The sequence below is a fragment of the Zonotrichia leucophrys genome, chromosome 6, assembly GCF_028769735.1.
Source record: "Zonotrichia leucophrys gambelii isolate GWCS_2022_RI chromosome 6, RI_Zleu_2.0, whole genome shotgun sequence".
NCBI lineage: Eukaryota > Metazoa > Chordata > Aves > Passeriformes > Passerellidae > Zonotrichia > Zonotrichia leucophrys.
Window position 1 is genome coordinate 21,479,325 of NC_088176.1, and position 24,578 is coordinate 21,503,902.

The 24,578-nt window shown below is 39.3% G+C and overlaps 2 long non-coding RNA genes across 2 annotated transcripts in view; both read left to right on the forward strand.

Moving 5' to 3' along the window:
- LOC135449360 (uncharacterized) overlaps nucleotides 1-6,037 on the forward strand; it is a 133,097-nt gene extending 127,060 nt beyond the window's left edge. The window contains exon 3 of the long non-coding RNA XR_010440735.1: nucleotides 5,939-6,037. This is a non-coding gene — a long non-coding RNA (uncharacterized LOC135449360). The remainder of the gene's footprint in view (nucleotides 1-5,938) is intronic.
- Nucleotides 6,038-19,954: 13,917 nt separating this feature from the next.
- On the forward strand, nucleotides 19,955-24,168 carry LOC135449359 (uncharacterized). Its single transcript, XR_010440734.1, has 4 exons — nucleotides 19,955-20,089; nucleotides 21,461-21,518; nucleotides 22,230-22,321; nucleotides 23,778-24,168. It is a non-coding gene; the product is annotated as an uncharacterized LOC135449359 (long non-coding RNA).
- The last annotated feature ends 410 nt before the right edge of the window (nucleotides 24,169-24,578 follow it).

Below are 24,578 nucleotides of genomic sequence, written 5' to 3' on the forward strand. Positions count from 1 at the left end.
AAATTACTAGCAGACTACTTAGTTTTAGCCATCTCCAAGTCAGTTTTGAAATTCTGTAGGCATGGAAGGGTGTGTTCAGCTCAGCCCTCATCCTCATGGATGCAGGTGATACTGTGCTTCAGTGTGGAGAGAAGGCTGCAGTTCAGAAGCCTTAAATTGTCTAGCTTGGATTGACTTCAGTTGCTGAGCTGTGACAGTCTGAGTTCTTACCTAAGACTCTGCTGGGGCCTGCACTGCTCTCAGGATTTGAGCTAGCTGGTTGAAGCTACTTGGAGTATGTCCCCACCTCTGGATTGCAAGGGAGTTATTGCAGTGAATCAAAACTGCAAGCATTTTGCTTGAAGCATTTATCAGCTCTGGGCTTTCTCATCATGAATTGGCCTTGGATGGTTACTTGTAATATGCTGTTTAACATTGGAATGTACATTCTGGGGAAGGATCTCTTTGGGAAATACATCTCTTTTGGGAAATGGTCTCTACACCTTCCAGCTTGCATGCTCTGTGCTCACTCATCTATATTTATTATTTTGCTTGTGTTTAGATGGGGAATTTTACAAAGGAAGTTTGAGCCACAATCCCATTGAAATTTAGAGAGGGCTTAGTACCCCCTTAAATTATGTTATAAAACTGTAGGTAAAAGTTTGCTTTAGGGCTATGTAGATGCCAGGTGGAATTACCAAGAGTTCCTAAGGTGGTCAAAGGCCTGATGTCCACTGAAAGACAAGTAGGATTTAGGATCTTCTCTGTATCCTTGAGTCACTACATTATTTCTTCAGACACTGAAGCGTGTTTTTAAATTTGTCCCCAAGCTTACCCACCCCATTGCCCCGTGATAACTGAAGCAGGATTGCAGCTGCCATTGCACATTCCTCTCTGGCACCATCTAGTGATTCCAGAACTACTCTTCCAACCACTGCTCTTTCCCACTGCTGAACAAGATGTGCTCTCTTATAGCAATAGCTTAAAATTCAGATCAGTGCAGATGTCGCTCTCATGAAAAGAACTCACCTTAGAGCAGTGGCTGCAAAGCCTTCTGGGAGAAAGCTTTGTAGTATGGCTCTTGTACTAACAGTTTAGGTTCGTAATTCAGGGTGCAAAACTGCCAAAGCACATAAAAAATAAAGTGAAGATCTTGTTATAGATATTTTGTTACATTAAGAATCAGGAATGGGTACGTGTGTGTCTGTTTTAAGACTGTCATAGTCTTTGAGCATCTTTTCTAGTCCTAATAAAATGGCTGAGAATGAAATGAGCATACTTAAATTATAGAATGATTCAGGGCATCATGTTGTTAATAATGTAGAGAAATGAGATATAAAAGCTTTTACTCAAGCATACCCTAAAGCAAATTTAAGTAGAGCACACAGCTATGATGCTGATTGTTTTCACAGGTGTTGGCACCATATGAATTAAATGAAGAAAAAAATGGTGAAACATTTATGACTCATTAGAATTATGTGGTTTTTTTATCCTGTCCTAACAACTGAAAAAAGGTGTAATTTACATTTGCAGCCAAATGGCGTGAAGTAACATTATACTTTACCAACATGAAAAGAGGAGACTTCCAGATGACTACTATTCTGAACTTCTCTAGTTCTCAAATCCTGGATTTTCAGTTTCTCATGTGGACTTTTGAGAGCTAATGTTATTGCCCCATTAAAACAACAAAAAAAAAAAAGTTAAAAAGGAATATGCTAACTTAAAATCTATAGAACATATGATTCCTAGGAACTTAGGGCCATTTGCTGGAAGCAACACCTTTACAGTTAGAATATTTTTCCTTTTCATCAACAATACACTTGATAGATCCAATGAGACCCATATCCATGTTTGGTTTGTTTGGTTTGGTTTGTTTTTTTTTTTAAATAAACTCTGTATCCTCCTTTTCCTTAATTTTTTTTTTAATCAGAATTGTTTTGTTGTAGAGCTTTTGTAGTTTGTTGTACAGCTTAAATATTTACATGAAGGAGGTATCCTGACAGGCTGATCTATAGCAGGAAAGCAACAAATAAACAAATCCATGTCTTCAGTATTTTAGATCCTAGTTTCCTGAGCTCCTAAGTGTTTATTTTTCCTATTGTAAAAACCTGCATTGAAATGCATTTAAAATGGAGTTCACATGGCAGCTTTCAGGCAACATCTAATGTTTTAACAAAGCCATAATAGTAACCTTAGTTTCCCATACACTGTGTAGTTGGCTGAAAAAGAAAGCAGCTGATTTATCAGAGCCTCCATGCTGTACATGAGTCTTCAGAAAAAGAACACGTCGTACTTTGCAACTGAGACGTTTTGCAAACACCTAATAAACCAGAAAAAGAAAGTTTTATTGGGCTATATGAGCACATTTTTCTCCTCTCACCAGAGCACCAAACCCAGTTTGTAATCCTACTTTCATTTATTTCATTCTCCCTTGAAATTTCTCATAGCACAAACTCTCTCAATTTTGGCTGCCTAATTTACATCTCATGGCCTACAGTATCTCTTTAGGTGGTGAACTATTAAAAATACATTAGCCTGGTGTGGATGATAATGGGCCAAATGCTGCTGGTTTTGAAGGCAATCTGGGAAGCCTCATGCTCTCTCTCATTCTTGATAGCTGTGCAAGCAAGTTGTTTGTTTTTTCTGTCCTTGGACTTTCGAAGTTCTAGCAGCAGATGTAGGTGAGATTATTGTTCTTCTGAAAGTCTGAATTGAGAAAAGCACTTTTCTTCCCTTCCAAGCTTGCTCTAATCTTTAATGTTACCCTTATTTCTGTTCTGCCAGAACTGTGTGCTATTAGCATCCAAAAATGTTACACATAACTTTGGCTTGCTTACAGAAGATGATCCAACCACTAACATTTGCCTTCTGTAGCTGAATGCTGAAAGAAAAAATAATCCACATTTGAAATGTGAGACTTTGCTGCTGTCAGTTTCTGGAGCTGATTATTAGGACTGTGATTTTTATCTACTCACTTGTACAGTAATTAAAAGCAATTCCCTCATCAGTTATCATCCTGCAAAGCCAGCTTTTAAGCAGTGTTTGATGTACAGTTTATTAACCTAAGCCCATGTTGAGGGAAAGGTGACATAGTTTAAAAAGTAAGAATGAACACATCTGCTCTGAAACAAAGAGCTGAATGTAAAATAGATGCTTACTGTTAAACCAGCAAAAATGGCAATGTGATTTTAATTGGCAAAGTAGGAGTAATTACCTGACTTGGGCTAGGTGTATGCCTCCATTCTGTCCGCTCTCATATGTGTCCTTTTTACATGGATTATTTTCTGTGTGGATATATCCTGTCATGATGGGGTAGGTGATTAAAGAATTAAGAAATAAATTAGGGAGTCAATAACTTGCGTGCTGAAGAAGGAGAGCTATTCAGCTTCCTGACAACCTTTGCCACACCTTCTAGTAGGTATTGATGAGCACATATGATTATTGGTGTCAGCTCCAATTCAAAGGTATTTGATATTAACTGATACTGTGCCTCTAGTTGCTAGTCTTGTAACTTAGGGCATTTTTATCCCAGGAAAGAAATGTAAAATCATAGGCAAAAAAAGTGCATTATCTTTATCTATGATAATTTTTCTCAGTGGGTGCTGGAGACAAAATATTAGGCAGACTATTATTTTGTACTAGGAGAATAAGGCAGACTGAGAGTGAGCTCAACTCTAGATCTATCCCATTGGACTTCTCTTGACTGCTGAAAATGATTGATATGAAATCTTGTGAGAATACTCAATGATTAGAAAGAAAAGGCATTGAGAGAAGAAAATTGCAAGTGGGGCACAAGTCCCTAAAGCATTATATGCACCTGAAGCGCCGGTGTGGGGGCGCTTGAGAGAGGGGAGGAGAAACAGCTCTGGGAGTAAAGATGCAGAGTGCGGTGTTTACTGGTGTTCTGCTATATCCAGGAAGGGGAAACAATGATGTGAAAACCTACTACTGACTCTGCTCCTTCAGCTACTTTTATTCAAGGTAGTCTTACAAAACAGTGTGGTGTGTGACAGGCAAGAAAACGATGTGCAATCCATGGTGAGCCTGGAGAAAGCAATGAGTGCCACAGACTGTTGTGCCCACCCCCCAGAAGTGAATGAAGAACTGCATGGATTTTGTTTTAAATGGAGCTGAACAATAATCCCAAGAGATTTAAGGGCTGACATCATGCAGTGGATACATATTTCACACCTGGGGATAGAGACATGCCTGAGATGAGCCAGGAAATGTATCTACAGGCCAGGCATGAATACCCAGTTGAAAGCATACATGGAGCAGTGCAAGCTGTGCGAAGAATACAATGATTGACGAGAAAAGCCTCATGGAATTCCAGCCCAGAACTAGGAGAAGGTCAGAACAAACTTGTTAATTTCTAATGAAAGAAACTTTATGGCGCAGTAGATTAATAACTTAGTTTTTGAAAGATGCACAGACAAGAACAACAGTCAGAAAACTGAAGGAACAGATTTTGAAGTGTGCAATAACTCACTGGCTGTGACTGAGTGAGAAGCTCCTGAATACTCTTCATTTAAGCATTTGAAAAATGTGGTACCTTTAAATACTTCTTCATAAGATTTATGTTTCTGAAAATATGTAACAGGATAGGACTATGGCATCAGCCTTGGCAGCAGCCAGAAAACTGGTGGTGTTTGATAGATAATAAGGGTGTTTGGCCTGGTTATTTTGAACCTCTTAGATGCTAAATGTTCCCATGGTTTAAATAGTGACATGTACTCAGACTTTGGCCTTGCAGTCTAGGTAAGTTTGTCTACTAAAGCCTGAGGCAAAACCAATCAATATTTTTTTTTATAGTTCTTAGCAAACTAAGGAAGTACAAAGCACTAAAACCCCAGAGGTTACTGTAGGCAGAATGGTGTGTACAAAATTAGCCATTAGGTTATTATGAAAAGTAACAAAAAATGTTACTGGGTGCAGGATGTGAAATGAGTAGAACAAGCAGGAAAGATGAAACTCCAGATACCATGCTGTGACCTGAACTGAAGATAGCACTAGTGATCATAGTTAAGCTCATGTAAGCAAGACCAAAAGTGTATTAATTGTGTGGTCAACACAGAGGATCAATATAGACAATCCTTTTGAATGCCCTCGATAGTAGTAGAAAGCAGGGAAGTTGGACAGCACACAGGCAAGTTGGTGGCTTCATTCTTGGCATTTGGTGTTGTTTCAGCTATTGCAGATGTCTGCCTGGCATCCGTTCACTACCGTGGTGGAGTGTCAGTCTGCTTTAGGTCCTGCGTCATCTCTGCTATTCCTGTGCAGATATCCTGGATGCTTTACAGCCTTCTCAAATGGCACTGGGCACCTGTGCCTTGGACAGGAATTCTGGCCTTTGCTTTGTGAAGCAGCACGTTCCTGAAGGGCCACAACAGCGTGGTCATGGTCACAGCCAAGCATGGCAGCAGTGGGCAAGTTGAACAAATCTTTGAGCGGGAATGTCTGTGCAATAATTGCCTACAGCTTGGGTCTTTTAAGGCTGCCTGTGGGCTGAGCCCTACAGCTTCCTGCCTTGGCTGAGAATGAATCACTTGTGGGGTGCTGCATTTCCCAGAGCAGATGGGAGCTGTTGGGTTCAGAGTCAGAAATTATGGAAAGGGATGCAACATGTAACAGCTCCCTTTGGGCAGGAGAGATCAGAGCGGGGGATAGGTAGGTCTCTTCAGCCAAGGAGAGGATATCACAGATAAGTATGCTTAAGGAAGATGCTTTAACAGGCAGTCAGGTGTCTATGTAAAATACCTAAGAGGAGAAAGCAATTAAAAGAACTATAGTTGATTAAAAAAAGTTGAAGAAAATGCAGTCAGTCTGAGAATAATCTTAATCACCAAGGTGCTCTTGAAGATTATCAGACCACCTAGAGGTGCAATATCCTAGACAGGCAATGAGTTCTCAGAAATATCCTTCATCTAATCTTTCTTTTTATTATTTTTCCCTACCCTAGGACGATTGAAGTGTTTTGGTTTGGTTTGGTTGGAAGACTGTACTAGCTTGCCAGAGGGAATTCAGAGAAAACCAGAATACTTTCCCAAAGAGAAGGTAAGGCCCAGCCACACCTTGCAACATCAAATCTTTAATCATGTACCTGCCTGTATAACAGCAGCAATATTCAGTGTTTCTGTAACATCATTCATGCAAGAATTTCAAAGCACTTCATAAGCACTAATTAATCAAACTTCACAAACCCTCAGCAAGCAGCAACGTTGCCCACCAATGAAGGATAATCAGCTCTAACATGGAACATGATGGCAGTTTGATATCTCATAACATGATGCAACAGGTCAAGGCAAGTAGAACAGGAGCAATTGAGGGCACTTGGAAAGCACCGATCCTTTAACATCTTGGCAGATACAGTGCTTCAATGGATAGGCTTTGTGGAAATATTTGGTAAAATAGTTTTGGGAAAAAGTAATTTGTGTATTGCGCACAAAATAACAATTTGAGATATATTTTTAAATTATTCATAGATCTCCTAATGTTAAAGGCAAATATCTGTGCTTTGTAGGGGCAATGCATCAGAATGCTTTCCACTCATTTTGGGGCCTTTGTTTCCATTCCTCTAACCTCAGTGGCACCTGGAGTCCTAGAGATCAACTACATCAGTTACTCTGATGTAGTTCTTGATTGCCAGGCACTGCCACCTGAGGCTCCCAGGGGAAGAAGGAAGCTGTCTCTGAGACTGCAGGCTATACCTTCAGTTCCTCTGTGTTTTGAGGGACTATGCAGCACATTTCATATTTTACCCCCCAGGATGAGTCTCTCAAAGCTCTGATCCCCAGCTACAAAACCCGCTCCAGTGCAGAAGCCACAGGATCTAAATTAGTGCTTTCTCTTAGCCCAGCCAAAGCTGTCAATGTTCCAGTTCACTACAATAAGAGAAAGATTGGGCTGGCTTGGTTTCTTTATATTTCTGCCAATACGATCCTGAGGGGCGTACAAATTCAGAATATGCTCCTAATACTCAGAGTATGTATCTTCCAATTAAGCATATGTTGAACAACCTTCAGCTTTTCCTGTCTGTAAGCAAAACATCACTGTATTTTAGGTCTACTGTCCCATCACTTCTTATCTCTTTTGGAAGCAAATGGGACATAGGTTTCCTTTTTTGGTTGTTTTTTTATTTACACCATGCAATAAAACGATAATGTGCTTGTATAAAATAATGTTCAAACCATTAAGTAGAGTAATGAAATATTGGAATTTAAAACAATAAGCTTGGATGATTTAAACCTTGCTACATTTTAAATGTGCAATATGCTTGCAAGGTTGAAATTGGTCTTTGGGGCTGAATTAATAGTACAGATATCCAGCCCATTTTGGAAAGAACAAGTAATACTTAGGAACATAATTTAAGCCAGTCTTGTAATTAGCTGGTCATTTCACATTGTGAGAGTTCTGGTCTTGTTGTTTGGCTTTACAAATGACTCATATAGTCATCTTTTAATTATACATGATATGTTTAAAAAACACAACAAAATTCACCAAACTGTTTGGATGAGAATCTTTCCTTTGGCAGAACAGCGAAAAGTAAATATTTTAGATGGATTATGTAGTATACTCCCCATCAACATGCCTTTGTGAACTTATTTAAAAACTCAAGATCTGGAAGCTCCTTTAACCATACCTTCAGGTTGTCATAATTCTCCCTGACTTCACTTCCTAATCATGAAGCAACAAAGTATTTTCAGTCAAAACTCATCTCACTATACATCTAATTGATAAATAAGGAATCTTAACTGTAAATGCAAAAATGTGGCTTTGTTTGTGAGTACGCTAGAAACTGTTCAATTGATATCTCTATTAGAGAAATTCAGTAAAATCTTTACAGGACTAAATTGAGATCCTGGGAGGACTGTACATTTCCTTGGGATTTGCTTGCTCTCTGTAGCACACAGTATAAAGAACTTTCTGCCTATCACACAGGGTCAATGACATACTGTGCTGATGCTGAGATGGAAATCAGAACTCTTTTAAGGCTGTTCTCAGTCACCTTCTTAACACCCTTAAGCAATCATTTTGGTTCCCTGGAACTGGGGAGAGGGAGCCTTTCCTAGTCACAGTTCCCTTATAACTTCACTTGCAGCAGGTTAGTGAGTGATAAGCTGCAGAGGAAGGCATTGTAAAGCTGTCATGTGGGGGCTTTTATTTTTGTCTTCCAAATCAAGCATTCTGCCAACAGAGCAGGAGGTTCAGGTGCTTCATTAAGCTGACATCTTGTACATTTCAGTCTTGCTGATGGATAGCAGCTACTGCAGGAGGTCATGATCTGACCCCAAATTTGGCTTCTATGCAATAAAGTAAGGATTCTTTAGTAGGCTGAATGATATAATTATTATCAGCACGTTTGCAAATGCAACACCTCAGTGAAATAATTTGTAGGGAGATTCTAGATTGTGAATCACGATTTTGTGTGGTCAAGTTTTGAAGAAGCTGTCATTTAAAAGGTTTTGTAAAGGCATAGATTAAAGTCCTCTAACTATCCCCTTTTACCAGCCTAAAATTTAAGAAATTATTCTTTCATGTATTTACCTTTCTTTAATCTCTTGACCTTACAGCTTGATTGAAATGTACGCTATTTATGGATTTGATACAAGAAAAAAGACATTGTGTCTATCCACGTACATATACTAGAAATTAAAAGTTAAGGGGTGAGAAATGAAAAATTCATAGCCTTGGATGTTGAGAAAGTCAGACCTCCTGTCTCCCCTTGAAGTCACCTAGGTGAAGCATTTTGACATAATGGAAGCATCAATGAACTGCTCTTGATTAAAAGTTTGACAGGTTGACACTATCCCCCTGAACGGGAAGACCAGGGTTGAAAGAAAATTTTAATACAAACAGAATTTCATTAATACCACAGTTTGCTATAATGGGGGTCTTTTTTCCCCCCACTGTTATTTTTGCTTAGATGGTGTCATTACCTTTTAAAGGGGAAAGACACTGTGGTTAAGCTTTGTCTCAGAAATTATATCATACTGATGGAACAGGAGCTTTCAAGTAAAATATGAAACAAACTGTCTGGAATTGTTCTGATTCTCCAGGCACAAACAAAACCAGTTTTTATAGAGTGGTTCCTTTAAGTGCAGGCTCTAGTCATTGAGCCAATCTTTGTTTTGTAGAAAGGGTACAGAAATTCATTAAACAATATAAAATAATCGATATAAGCAGAATATCAGAATGGCCTTACATCTCCCAAGATCCAAAAATATGGCCTCACTTCACTTTATTTACCTTTTGAGAGCTTTTTTTCTCTAATGTGGTAACTGTTAGACTCTATCTGCTCTGCTCAGTGTTAGGGCTGTCATGATGAAAGTGCATAAACAATATAAATAATAGTTTTTGGCACATGAAAGGAACTCTGAGTGGATTGTTCTTTTGGAATGTAACCGTCACTATTTTTGTTTGACTTTCAGTGATTTTTTATTAATATTTTTACTTTTAACCCAAAAATTCTTATAATCTTCAATTGATTATTTGAAAAAAACATTCTTCTTTTAACATATACATTACAATTTAATATTTATAGCTTGATGCCAGGCAATCCTTATACAATTTAGTAAATATTTATTAAATCAGACTTGTTTTTAAAGACTTATAGTTTTGTAACCACTCTCTAGCACTAATACTCTTTGAAGCAGAATGTCAGGCTGCACAAGTCAGCCTCTATATTGTATTTCCAGTCCTTGTCTGCAATGATCCTTCTTGACTTCTTTTCACTGCTGAATAGTTAAATAGTTTAAGCTCTTTCATATCCTTGATATTATCAGGTTATATAACCTCCCACTCCATTCCCATTCATCATCTCTGCAATGTAATATTTGCGCATGGATTTTTTACATCTTATTTGAGATTTGCAGAGACCCTTAAAGCAATTGATTAAACCCACAATATCTCTCTTTGTGATGCATTTTTAATTTCTCATTTAGAGGCAACTTAATTGAATTACTGTGAGCTTACAGTCAGTATTTTCCTGATACCATTTAATTGTAAGTGTTGAGTATTTAGATGCAGAGCTTGAGGCATATTTACCACCTTAATTGCAGACTCATTCTAACTCTTTTTTTGAAGATGATGAGTATTGAAGTACTGACTCACAGTGGAAAGCAGGCAGTGTGCATCTTCTCAGTTTGGAAACCTAAAACTAAGCCATCTAAATCAATGAACTCAATACAATGATCTAAAGAGTTATCCAGTCACCAACAGAGTTAGTAATAGAACTTGGGCATCTGTTTCACATTTTCTTGTTCTCCAACCATGCCGTTTCTCTCTCCTTAATGCATCAGTGACAAATTAAGTAAAAATGGACATGTGAGGAGTATGGGGAAGAGTATGTTGAAAACAAAGCAATTCAAAGCATTTTATCCTTTCTATCCAAGTCAATGGCAGGTGTTCTATGTCCTATTACAGCCTTGATAGCATGTTATGTTGCATTATTTCAGCATACTTGCTCTCAGACTGGATGACTAAATGTCAGTTCAGATAGCAGTTATCCAGTCCAAATGATCCACAGTTGGATGGCAGCAGGTGAACAGGAAAGTGTCCATTTCAGAAGCCTACCCTGCCAGTCCATACATGGAAGGCTGCAGATACTCCAGATTTTGTTAGTAGAAAGGAACAGATGTAAACCAGAAAATATTTTCATGGAATTTTACAGTTCTTTCATGGTTGTCTACATATGATGGAGAAGAGAGCTCTTCAGAATAAATATTAACAGTTCTGATTATCTTTCCATTTATTGACACAAAATTGGCAATAGACAATGTGTTATAAGAAAAAACCTCACTATTAAGAACCATTTCTTTGCTACAGCACACATTAAATCAGCCTCTTGACATATTCCCCAGCAAGTTAAACTGATCGTGATTGGCTCTGAGTGAAATGGAAATGAGAAAATTCCAATAAGCATGTGAATCTACAAACTGGTTTTCAACCCATTCTAAACACAGGTTGGCTGAAGGCATTACTTATATAGGGCAGTAAGTGAGAAGCTGAAGTGCATCTGAATGTAAAAGCCAAAATCAATTTGATTTTAAATGATTTCCAGCTGATTTTAAAAAGTAATGGTGTGGAACTTATGTGTAAGGTTAAAAGGCATCAATTTTGTTCCTTACACACTAAAGCAAGCTTATTTTTTCTCCTTTATTCAATTTGTTATTTCTTTTTATCCCACTACTGTTTTCAAGGTCCTGTATATCACTTTACCAGGTTTAGTTGAAATTATCAGACCAACAATGCAAAGCACTTATACACAAAACTGAACACCAGATGGGACTCCGTGAATATTATATTATTCATGGCCAATGAATTAGAGATGCCTTAAAAAAGAAGAAATCTAGTCTGCTGTGACATGTCCTCAGCTTTTATTCTAGCTGCAGTCTTCTTTTGCCTGTATGCATTGAGTAACCCAATGGACTCAAAATCAAAATCCCCTTTGGAAATAGGAAGAGCTCTTCATGTTGAATTCAGTAGGCTGCTGGTCAGGCTGTGATTGCCATTCATTTAGTGAGCAAAATGATCATGTGATACAGGAACCATAATGAGTCTGAAGAAATCTGGACTCAATTTTTGTCCTTGTTTTGCCTGATCTTGGCAATCTTGGGCAAAACATTTTTTCTCTCTCAGCCTTTGTTTCCTAAACTATAATGTGCGAGAAAGAAGTCCTTTATTTTTCATCTTTTGTTATCTGGCAATCAAGACTGTACTGTTTTTGTCTAGAGAATTTATTTTTATTGCATGTGGAGCAGCAGTAACCCCTGCTTATTCCATTGGAAAAACGGGGTTTAGCCTCTTACAGTACTTGGAATGTTGTGATGCAAATTAACTTGGAATTTCAGAAATACTTTGGTCAGTAACAAGGAAATGTAACATACTATAGCTCCTCAGATTGGAAGGACAGACAGTGGCCAGGAAATTAAAATTGTTTGACATTATTGCTGTTTGTGCTTTGGAAAAATGCTCCTCAATACAGCTGTGATAAGGACCCAGAACAGGGGTCAAACACAAGTTTAGGTTATGCAAAGAGTTATTCCACAATGGAGCTTGGAATAATTTAAAAGAATTTTAATTGGGACAAAATAGAGCTTATTGAAATCTTCACACAAATATCCATGCTTAGGAATGGTGACAAATGTGTCTGGAGTATTAATTATAAAATCCTATAGCAGGAGTGATTTAAAGAAACTGTAATCCATTTTTCTGGGAGAATTTTAAACAAGGACTAAACAAGATGTTTTCTGAACCTGCTTTCCATCACCATGAACTGAAGTAGAATTCTCCTCAGAAATTAGAGATGTGTGTCATGCAGTCATGTGCATCCTCTCTGCATTCCAATCCTTATGGCTTCTTACACTATGGTTTAGTTTTCTGTTTGTATTTATAAGGGGATTTTATTGCTAATGTTTTTGCACAACGTGATTAAAAATCAGCTTTCTTACTGGATGCAAGGCTTCTGAAGTCAGTTCCCCATGTTTTATAGACTCCTTGAAAAGCAATATGGTAAATCCCACATATGAAGAGAGATTAAGAACAAGACCTTCAGAAAGCATAAATTTAAAGTTGGACTCTTGTTTGTTGTTTTTTTTTTTTAGCGAAAATGTTTTCAGCACTTGGAACCAACTTATGTATCTGAAGGTCTGAAATCTCAGTCAGTGCCCTTATCTTTTCACTTCTATTTAATGATTCTTTGTACTACAAAATGTCAGTTTTCCAATCTAGATATTTACTGATTGCATACTTTTTACTACCATTTTAAATTAATCCTTATTTTTAAAGCTTCTGTCCCTGCAATATTAAAAATTTAGAGATATAAATGGACTACTAAAATGGCCATTTAGCTAATCCAGCTTCTTTACAGTAATAAAATTGTATCAGTTTCTGCATAATTTCCTTTCTGAGAAGATTCAAACTATTTTGAAGAAATATTTATCAAGCTGAATATTCTTAAGAATTTGGTGCAGAATCTTTTGTTTGTTTGAATATTTTAAATATTTTGTGCACTTGTTTGTTTGTGTGCCAAAATATTGCTATTCAGTTGGTGAGGAGTTATAGGTGTACCTACACAGATTCACAACTGCAAAAATTTCTGGGACAGTAGTTGATATGATATGAATCTATAGTAGGTTGACATCTTGAAAAGTATATCTTGCCCTCAACTCAAAAGGACCCTACATACAGGATTTAGAACAAGTAAAAGCAGTGAGCTAATTTCTGGAAAGATTTCCAGATGAGAAGAGGTTAAGTAAAATGAGCTTAGAAATAGAGGTATGAAGGCTGCATAATTCCTCATGATACAATCTTAAATTTTATGAAAAAGCAATAAGGAATGCTTCATCTCTATTTCTTGAAATCGTTAATAGTGCTTAAACCAATGGAAGTGGTTTTCTACATAAAAATATTAATAAACTATGGAACTCTAAAATATGCTATAAAAGCCAAAGTATAATTAGATTAAGAAAACAGTTATCTAGACTTGAGGAAGGTACTCTTATCCTTACAATTAAAATACAAAATCCTTGCTATTAAAACGAGTGTCTTGATATAGTCTCAGCTCAGGAAGTCTGGAAGAGCTGAATTGCAGGATACACACCATAGAAAGGGGCTCTTTTTATTATGCAATGCTGAAGAATTTCTTTTCTAGAAGTTTTGGGGTTGTGTTTTATTCTACCATGAAATTTGATGGAAGATAGGGAAATCCTACAGCAGTGTTATGCCCTCACAATTGTTCCACTAATTTAAACCTGTCACACAGGCACTCTGTATCCACATCAAATACAGTTTCTTTGATTTCAAATATGCTGACAATGCACCCTCTCACTCAGATACATAGCAACTTTGTTCCTGTCCACATTTCATACCCCAGATAATGCCTTGTGTGTTCTATAACATAAATGTGGAGCACATAGCAAGTGCTAAAAGAAATAGATCCAATCGCATGGCCAAAATTGTGAGCTTGTCTCCCAGTACCATATGCATGCACCTACATGCAACTGTGAAATAGGGCAATAATGCCTAACCTGAGGCCTACACTCACTCTAAAAATACCAGAGTTTAGCCCTGAACTGTTTTCATCTTAATCAGGGATTGAAATCCACAGTAAGACCTAACATCCCAGAATCTGAGTCATCCATCTTCTGTTGAGAAGCGTGTTGCGACCAGTGATGATTTTTTTTTCCCCCAAGAGCTAATCTGGCACATAAAGGATGAGAACATTAGACATTTGCTTCTTTTTATTGCAAAGTAGTTGCTGTTTCTTGACAGGACAAAAGTTGAGTCCCTCTCAGGAGGATTACACTAGCAGCATCCTTTGCTCATTGCTATCTGGGATTGTCTCAACAATGCAGACAGAGCCTGCTGTTATCCATTACTTTCTTTTCTCATAGAGCTGCTCTGGATTAGCCAGGCAGATCTCTGGCTGCTTAGCATTGTGATGCTACCAACAGAAAGAGTCAGACCCTACAAGCCGCTCACCTTGACAGAGACAGCTGCACAGTTTTTCCAAGTAGCGCTTTTATTAGAGTTTGACTGTTACTGGAAGTGCTGAGTGAGCCCATGGCTAGAGCTCCCCATGGATTCACAGTGTGTTGCACATTTCAAGAAAGGAGGAGAACTTGGGGTTTTTATTCTCATTTGTGCATGAACAAGCATTGTCAGAGTCTAGACATGCTTGATGAACCACCAGACTTCCATTGTGCTAGGAAGCTGTGAATGGAGCTGCTGCATGGCAGAGCATGGTGAATGAAGCCATTAAACACTTTTTATTTTTTTCCCCTCTCTTCTTGGGTCTTCTAAATGTAAAAAAACTCAGCCTTTTCAGGCTGACTCCCTCTGCCCCAGTCCACACACAACCATTCCACTTAGCCCAGCCACTCTATGATAATATTTCTTTCTACTATCAACAGCAGCAGCAGCAAGAATACATGAAAAGTAGAGCTTGTGTTATCAGGGAGGCAGAGTTCACCCACCAAAAGGTGATCAGCAACCACCATGTATGCTTCACCTTTAAGTGCCCCTTTACTGTATGCAAGCACCTGTAGAGGTTAAAATCCCCTGAAAGTGATTGCCTCCTGAGTTTGGGCCTTTGAAAGGTGGGTGAGGGGAAAACTTTGGGTGCATAAATAAGCTGAAAAAATCCTCACTGTCAAATGAAATGTTCCTCTGCTTTATCACCATTATTTTTAGTGAGATTTTGCATTATGGTACCTTGAGTTTTAAATTAAATGTCAAATATAATTTGGCACTACAAAGAATGAATTATGTGACTGCCCTTAGAGAAAATCAGAAGGCTTAGCTCTCTGAGTTAAATTGGTATCTGCCTTATGCTGAGCTGATGTGGGCTAATTGATTAGGATCTGACAGGATACCATATTGCAAATTCAGCACAATCTCTTCCATTAAAAAAAAATAGACCTAAGGTACCTTTAGGGAAAAGCAAAAGATCTCCTGTAAAACAGAATAGGGAGAGGAAAAGAGTATCTTCAAGGACTCTCTTTTGCTCTGATGGGTTAGATTCCCCAGAAGCCCACACTTCTTAAGGGTACAATATGGATGTTAATATGCCCCAGGTCACTTTGGAAGCAGGTTTGCAATCAAATTTCAGGTTCTTCTGGCCTAATTTTAAAGAGCAGCAAAATATTTTCTCAGTTAGCTGACTAAATCTATCTCCGTAAGAACTAAGATGACAAAGTGCCACTTTAGATCATTAAAGGAAGGCAATACATTTTAATCAGTTAGTACATGAGGAAGGACAAGCTAAGTGCTATAGCAGTAGGTCATATTATAAATTCAGTGCTTGTGGCCCTCTCCCTTTCAAAATGCATGATGTTATTTCCTGGAAACATCAGTCTTAAAAAACTATTGTCAAGTAAACAAGCCTTGTGTTTCTCACAGCCTTCATGTCTGTGTAGTCTGGGTTTAATTTTCTGTTAAGTACGGGTAGTGTGGGGGGGAGGACTAAGTCTGAAGTTCTAATGTAGTCAGGCTGGAATCTGTCACTCAGCTTATTGCATGTTGATGACTCAGTGCAGTTTCAGCTGTAAGCAGACCATGATTTATGGACACCAAGTGAACTCCTGCGGCAAAAACCAGCCATGAGATCAGAGCAGCAATAGGGCCCTTTTTTGGCAGGAGACAGCGCCTGCATTTTTCTCATTCATGCCAAACTGCTTTGCACGGCAATTAGCTCTGTCCTCATTTAGTCTCCAGTCCCAAAGGGTAATGAAAGTCATATATCATCTTCAAGGCTGCTAATTATCCAGCTCAGTTACAGGTAGGCTTTGTAACTGTGAGAAGGGTCTGTCTGCTTGATATTTATTGCTCTTCTAATAAGCAAGCAAAGGAGAAGGTGGGGGGGAATCTTGAAAGCTTGCCCATACCCCTTGCCTCAGATCCTTGACATACCTTCAGCAAATGTGCAAGTCAAAGGGGAAATGTCTTCATTCCACATATCCATTTTTCATGGTGTAACTAAACATTCAGCAAGAACAGAGCAAGTGCTTGAAACATGAGAGAACATACATTTGGAGTGAGCTTGTCTCTAGTTGTTTGCTTGTGGAAAGACAATCCCCTGCATAAACAGACATGAAAACAGGAAGGGCAATAGGGAGGAATGAGGAACTTCTTTCTCCTCTTCCACTCCTTTCTCTGCCAGCCCTTCAGCCCACACCACAGCAGCATCTTGGGATAATGATGGGGTTAGAGAACTGTGTTTGTTTTACTGAAGATACGCTAGAGGAACCTGATATTGCAACCCTCTCACCATTAACCCTGAAATGCAGTAAAATTCAAATTTCTGTTTAGAGTTCAGGCCCTGTCTTTCTGTAAGAGGCTCAACCAGATGCTTGACAATTTCAGTTGTTTTGGAAGTTGATATTAATAGAGCCAGGTCTTGCAACTAGGAGCCATCTTTTACTGTAGTCAAAATATTAGCTAAATCAGCAGCTCAAGTAGCTGAGTCCTTACTCTGTTAAGAAATAAACTTCAAATTGTATTACATCCTTTTAACTTTTGATAAGTTTTGATTTGCTTTTGACTTATTTGTTTTATTTGTATTTTTACATCTTTATTTCATATTCATTTTCATCAGTAAGCCTGAAAACTGCAAGGTCTGAGACTAAGCAGTCTATTGCTGCATGAATTTGGAGGCATCTTCAAATCGTGTTGGCCACTGAAGGAGTTGCCAGATGTCCTCTCTAAACGCCCAGTGAACTCTTATGCTTCATATGAGAAGTTTACAGAAAAGCTTCCTCCAATATTTCACGTCAGCTGGGTGCCTTTTTGGCACTGGTGGCAGTGGCTGCTGAGGAAAAAGCTACTGTGCAAATGCAGGAAAACAATTTTGCAAGCTCCATCCCAGGGCTCAGCAGTGCCTGCTTTGTGCAGTTGACCTGTGTGTGTGCAGCATGCATTGAGTGAAATCTGATCTCTCTTCTATTATCAGGACTCCCATTTACTATCGGTTTCATTACCTCAAAAATCCTTATGACAGCCTTGTTATGTAGAAAGGCAATTGTCAAAGCAAGCACCTCAAAAGGGAGCTGGGGCAGAAGCAGTGGGCAAAGCTCGGTGTCCTGGGGTGATTTTATGATGATTAATTGTACCCTCATTCATCTGTTTAGCCCAGAAAAAAGTTTTGCACCTTTAAAACTAGAACTGAGAGTGAAGCAGGGGGAAAAGGAGAAGTGGTGGAATGTTTGAGGTGGCTGTATTCAAAAACATAGTGATAAGAGCTTCAGCTTTCCCTCTCACAGCCTGCGTTGTCCACAGCACAGACAGTAGGACAGAGCTCTCCTTTGCTTTCTGTTAGTTTTTTTAGCTATCTGAAGCAGAGAAGTTCCCCAGACTGTAGCTTTTCTTTTTCTTGGAACTGATCAGTCCTGCTCTGGACCAGAAAAACACCTGTGGCCCACCAGGGCCCGGGATGCTGCATTCCAGCACAGGAGAGACTGGCAAGAGACTGAGCAAGCCAAGCTACACCCCACGAGAAGGACTTTCTGAATTTGCTGTCTCTTCAGAACAGTGAGAGATTTTATTGTTTTGTTTAATTCATTTTTTATGCTTGTGAATGTTTTTCTGGTTAAATAAACAGATTTTTCCCACTTTTCTTCAAGAAAATATTTTCCTGAACCAGCCAAGGAAGTGGCCACTTGAATCAGCTTTCTAGAGGAAGCCCTTTGGAAATTTCCTCCCAAATTTGCCCTAAATCAGAACAAATACACTCAGCAAATAAAGAGCTTTGGCCAGCACTGACCTGCGGCTGCAGGTGAAACGAGCAGGACGAGCAGAGATGCTGCTCAGCATTTGTGCACCATGAGAGCAGCATGTGACTGTACTGGCAGAAGGCAGAGAAGATAAGGACCTACTGTCGCAAAGGAGGCACTGCTGCAGAGTGCGCTGCTGCCAGGTGTGCAGCTCTTCAGGTGGGAGCTGAACTGCAGCACAGTGGGAGATCTGCTGCCTTTCAAGGCTTTGATCTGTGGTGTGGCATTGGGAGGGGCCCAGCACTGCTGCGGTGCCTCTGGGTGTCTCTGCTGGATTCATCCAGGCCTGACTTTCATTTCTGTCAGCAGCAGGAAAGCACTTACAGGGTGGGGATTTGAAAGAAGGAGAGGAAGTTCCTTAATCTTTTTTACATCTCCTCTGTATCTTTGCTGATGTAAAAATGGAGGATCAACTTTCATGATCAAATGTGATTTCATTTTTCACTGAGTTGAGAATGGCAGAAGGTTTTGTGTGGTTCTCATCTTGGCCTGGAGGAAACACTAGAAAACTGGATGAGATCCAATGCAGTTCAGATACCAGGACTCAGAAGAGCATTTGCAAAGGAGTGGGTGCTCATCTGTCATGCATTGGCAGGTTCCCTTGAACTCAGAAGTACTCATCTGATTTATACCAGTCACAGAGGTGCCCTGCAAACTTTGAGTTATTTGTCTACGCTGTCTTTGCCAAGTTTCCAAACCTGTTGACTTGAACTTTCAGTAGTTGCTTTCCAAGTGCTCTCACCCCACCCTTCCTGGCACTAGGTATCCACGTAGCTCCGTGTGATGGCTGTGGGAACTGCTGTTGTGTATCCTACAGCAGAACAGAGCACTGGTGTCTGTATCCTGCTGTCTTGCAGAGTCAAGGCTTGAGGCACTGTGCCACTGGTGCTGAGGTGAAGGGCAGTGAGCAGGATAGAAGTGGTTCAGGATCAGAGGGGTGGTCTATCTAATCTGGGATCTTGGCACTGGCAATGGCTGTGCTAACTGCTGTGGAGAAACTGCCTCTTTTTCTCCTATTATTTAATTATTCTGATATGAAGTGGCCCTTTTTTCTCAACAATAAGAATACTTGTTTCTAACAAAAGAGTTTAACTTTGCACTACTCATTATCTAGTCACCAACCTTGTCTTTTTACAGAACTTGAAGTTTTTCTGCTGTTGTTTTGTGTGTTTAGCAAACAGTGGGGGAATGGACAAGAAATGTTAAAGGCTTCCTCCAGGTTCTGCTGAAGCCGCTAGTGCATGGTCTCTTCCATTCCACCATTTGGTTTAGCACTTTCTCCTAAGCCACCTTTTCATGTAATGATAATTAGCATGACACCAATATTCAGTACAGTTTTGGAAGTAGTATCTTCTGAGATGAAGATGAAAGTAATGAAAAATCTATGTTCAAGCCTCACACTTCCCTGTCCATAACACTTATCTTACAATTTCATTTCATTTGGTTTAATTTACATTTCTTGTCCAATCTCTTGAAACAAACACTTGTCTGATGTATCTCTTTGCATTTGTGTTACCAAATGACCATCATATCATAAAGGTAGGTATGCCCATGCTTACTATTTATCAATAATTTGATTTGATGTTGTGCAGCAAATAATACGGGAATCTGCCATTTCCTTTCTTCACCAAAAAGGGGTGATACTTGGGTGTAGTTTTATATCAACCGTGGCTAATCTATTTCTAAACACCAAAAAGGTGCTGAAAGGGTGTCTGTCCCTGGTCCTTGTGTTGTGTCAGCAGCAGCACTCATCCAGCTGTACAGCTGCACTGGGGACCGGATCTGCCTCACTGCTGAGGATGCATCTCCATGTGCTGACACAAAGCATGGAGGACAGACAGGTGAGATGGGGGGAAGGAAGATTTGTCCCTTGCAGTAGTATTTCAGAGTTCAACTAGATGAAGCTGACCATGAAATCACACCCTTACTGTAGCTGCATCTCTAACTCTTTCCATTTAGACCCTAGTTTGTTAAATGATTCCTTCAGCAAGTGAAAAGAAAAAAAAAGAAACATGTAGACATGCTTAATGTGTTTAGAAATGTGCAGGATAAAAAGACCAAACCTATTGAAACAATTAAAGTCTTTCCTGTAAATACTTGTGTGTTTTGCTTTTCTGATAAACCAGAATGGCGCTGCTGTAAATGGAAACTGAAAGACTATTCTTGGCAGTTGTGTGGATTTGTCACATACAGGGATTTTCTGAAAAGCTAAGCTCAAGGAGTATTTCTAAGGGGAAGTTTAATTTGAAAATAGGCTGTTAGGGGAGCCTGAGAAAGATATAGTAGTCAAAAATCTTTGATCACATTATATCTCAAAACTCTCATCCTTGCTGCATGGACCTTACGCAAGATTCAACTGTTCTCTAAGCACCTAACCACAGCCTAAAAAGAAATCTGCTGTAAGATAATTTTACTGTTTCCTTTCAGGTGAAGCAGGGGGGAAAAAAAGGAAAAGATTGGAGAAAACTCTATTTGTGGCAATTAAACTGTGGATTTTTAAAATTGTTCTTGAGTATGAGTTAACTGCCATGGGAACCTTGCTCTGCATGTTCCTTGTGGCAAACTTTTGTGGAGAGCCTCCATGTTGAACACTTGGGCTGCAAGAGAGCTCCAGACAGCTCCCGGGGCCTTTGTTTTGGGAGGGGTGGCCCTGGCTGACTCCCCTCCCAGCTGCTCTTGCACAGGGGTGATTTTCCCCCTTCTTAGCTGCGCTATCCCAGCGGCCACTGGCATTGCTGCTGATGGGCAGCAGTGGGTCTGTGCTGGAGCCAGCTGGCTTTGGCTCTGTCAGACACAGGGAAAGCTCCTGGCAGCTTCTCACAGAAGCCACCCCTGTGACCTCCCCCACTGGAAAAACCTTGCCATGCAACCCCAATACATCCTTAATCAGCACTGCATAAAAATCACTTAGAGGATTCAGGTACTCAGTTTGGTTTTTCTACTAAAATGTCTCTGTCTATAAAATTGGCAGGAGAGAATATGAATGATGTGTGTTTTGTCATCCTTTAAATTTTATATTCATGGCTAAATGACTAAAGAATGGGCTGTACAAATTACCAATCAATAAGTGTGGTAGGAGAAACATGCAAAAGAGCTTTGAAGTGTGAGGTACAGGAAATGAGATTATTACTTCTTATGATGGAGGTTTTGTTTTCTACCATGCATTTCTATGCTCAACAGTTAATGCATTGCTTCTCTTCCTTTTGTAACAGGCAATCATTAAAAATTTGACCACCTGCAACTGGAAAGACATCAATCAGATCTCATTTGGTAAATGCTAAGTTCATAGTTAGGCCTACCAAATCTTTGGCATATATATGTGAAGAAGGGTTAGGAAGGAATGTTTTATTCAATCTCTTATATGCTGCTTTCCACATGCTCTTGTATTATGGTCATCTCTCTAATATCATGTATGTGTCATTCTATTTTATGAAAGAGCAAGCAAAAATGCACTATGGGCATAGAACAAAAGAGGCCAAGGTTTTCTTGAAGTTTTGTTCTTTGCCCCATGAAGAAGTCTTGATGAGCCTACAAGAGAACCCATCTCTTGTCCTGATGAACTCTGGCCTTTCTATAGAGTGTCCTTTTAGGACAGAGGGCTCTAACTGATTATGGTCTGCATCTTGAATATGTACACAAGTATTCTGGGGAAATTTTTTTAAAAATTTGATATCAGTTTGAAATTTTATGTAATATCTTCATAGGTAGCACAAAACAAGAGTAGCTTGGTGGCAGTACCACTGCAGAAACATACAAATGTTCCCCTTTTTGGGAAGCAACCAAGGCCTTTGGGAGCTCTCATGAGAATTCAAGAAGAAATACACAGTAGCTGACTAGAATAAGCTAATTAATGGTTTTATTCTATGCTGATTTTTTCCTACTGATTTTTTAAGGGAATAATGGAAAGCTCTTTCTCAAATGAAATATTCTCTGTCTCATTAGTTATTACCTGTTATTCATGGTTCTCTTCTTTAATTTGAGGATTGCCATCCTTGGGCTTCTCCACTGCAACTCAGAGAGTCCTGGGGCCCCTGTGCCATTCCTGCTTTGGGGACATGGGCAGAAAAAAGGTGGTGAGTAAAGAATAAATGTGTTCTTGTGTTTAAGAAAGCTTCCTGAATATGCAAGATTTTCTTTCTAGTAAGTAGGGAGTTATTTCATAATTGCTGTTCTGTTTTGCTCTAACTGTTTGAGGTTATTTCTATCAAGTCTTAGTGATATTGTACCTGGTAACACCACAAAAGTGTGGCCATGCATAATTCTTACCTAATTGTGTTTCTAGGCTATATCTCATTACGATTAATTAACATGCTTTTTGGGCAAGAAGGAAAATGTTTTATTTAATAATACAGTAAACAAACTACCAACATACCAGTGTTTAGTGAACTGTCAGGGGAAGTGGTTGTTTTCAGATTCAAAAATTATCACACTTAGTAATTATTTTTAGAAGCAATCCTTTTATTCCTATCTTGCTTCATATAGCTGGACTCATATTTATATGGTTTTCAGTCTTCAAGCCAAGGCAACCATCCTGTTGCTCTCATTCTAACTGAAAGGGATTTTCTTTTAAGCCCATTGCAGTATTTGCTCATTCTAGGCTATTTAAATATCATTGCTTAACAAAAGAATCCCTCTTCCTCTAGTTGGCTCTGCAAGCAGTACCATACTATTTTATCCCAATTTTGGCATGGCTGCAAGGAGCAGAGTTTGGTGTATCCAGGAGTCCCAATGTTTCTGCAGTACAGTGACTAACACTTCATTTGGGGCGGGGCTCAGTTGTGGCTTGTGGTAGATCCCTGTCCAAGAAGAGAGCAAGAATTGTATGAGCTCTTTCTCTTCATGGCTTCCTAAGGGCACTCCTACCTCTCTGATTTCTGCTTCCCCAGCTTCTGATGCCTCATCTATATCTGTGTCCCAGCTGAGAGTCATTGGCAGAGGAAAGCAATCACAGCTTGCCTTTCAGCTTTCCACAGAGTTCCCAGGGGTCTATATGCCTTGAAGGCAAAAAACCTTTTGTGCTTGTTGCCAATACAGATATTTTCATCCTATTTATGGATACATCAACACTGAAAGTGCTGAGACATACAAGCTGGTGCAGCATGTGAAAGTCTGGAACAAAGAGTGGTGGGAAGGACAGTGGATGTATCCATGCTTGTTTTCTAGAACACTGCTTAGTCTCAGGAACAGCATGTGTGCAAACACAGTCAAATGGCCTCTAGATCTGAGCTCTTATCTCTGCACACCATCACATAAGACTAACCATTCAATCTGCATCCTGGAGTCAGACTCTCAAGTCCTCAGTGAGAGAAAATTCTCATTGGAGTCTGGCAGAAGGAACATATCATTTTGTTAAAAAACACTGAATATGCAGTAGCAGCTGTGAGTTGTCAAATCCAGCATAGGATTATGCCCCACATCATATGCTTCAGCACTTTATACAGACTATGTTTAAATTAATTTTTAATTAGCTCATTATACAGATAGAAGATCTGCTCATCTCAAGTTTTACAACCACAACTTTGCCTGCAGGTCTCTCTATCAGACAGTTGGATGATGGCAGCACCCAACTTCAGCTGGAAGTGCTCAAACCCCGCAGCAATGAGACTAATATTAAAAACCCTGATAGTATCAGGCACCACACTCCATTATATCACGACTGCATTTCCATCTTCATGCTCAGTCTTCTTAAAAAAGCTTGTGGAGAGCAGGGGCTCATGACAGCTGGAAAGCCTACATGCCACAGAGAGCCAAAGATATCTGACTGTGCATAATGGTGCTACCCATAAGCTTGGCATAGGTTTTGATGATGAAGTGCAAGGTAAGCCCACCCAAAGTGATTCATATGAATTGTTGGTCTGGAGATCTAAAACCACAGATCTCCCTCTTCTTGCTGGAGAAGATTTTCTAGACATACATGCCTGATGAAATGTGATGGTGCCAGTTGCCTGTAATAGCATTACCTGCTTTAGAAATACCTTCTCTCCTTTGTTCCAAATCTGTTTCCTGTCATGAGGTACTGCAGGTGTACGTAGCTTGAAGCATGAATAGAAATGGCTGACAAAGTTCTAACTTTACAGACCTGGAATTAGGGTACTTCTAAAGCCATTTGTTTAGGTTTGTACAGTAAATATGTTGCACAGTGAAGGACAGGCCCCAGACCACTCTAAGATCCACATACTGTGCTTAACCAGAGATCATCCTTATCTCCCTGGTATCTGTTGGATAACAGTTCCTTCATTAAATGTTTTTAGTTGCATTAACATATGCTCCTTAGAGCTTTTAAATTATCCCAGTGTAAAAAGCTGACCACAGTGAGATTATGTGAGATTA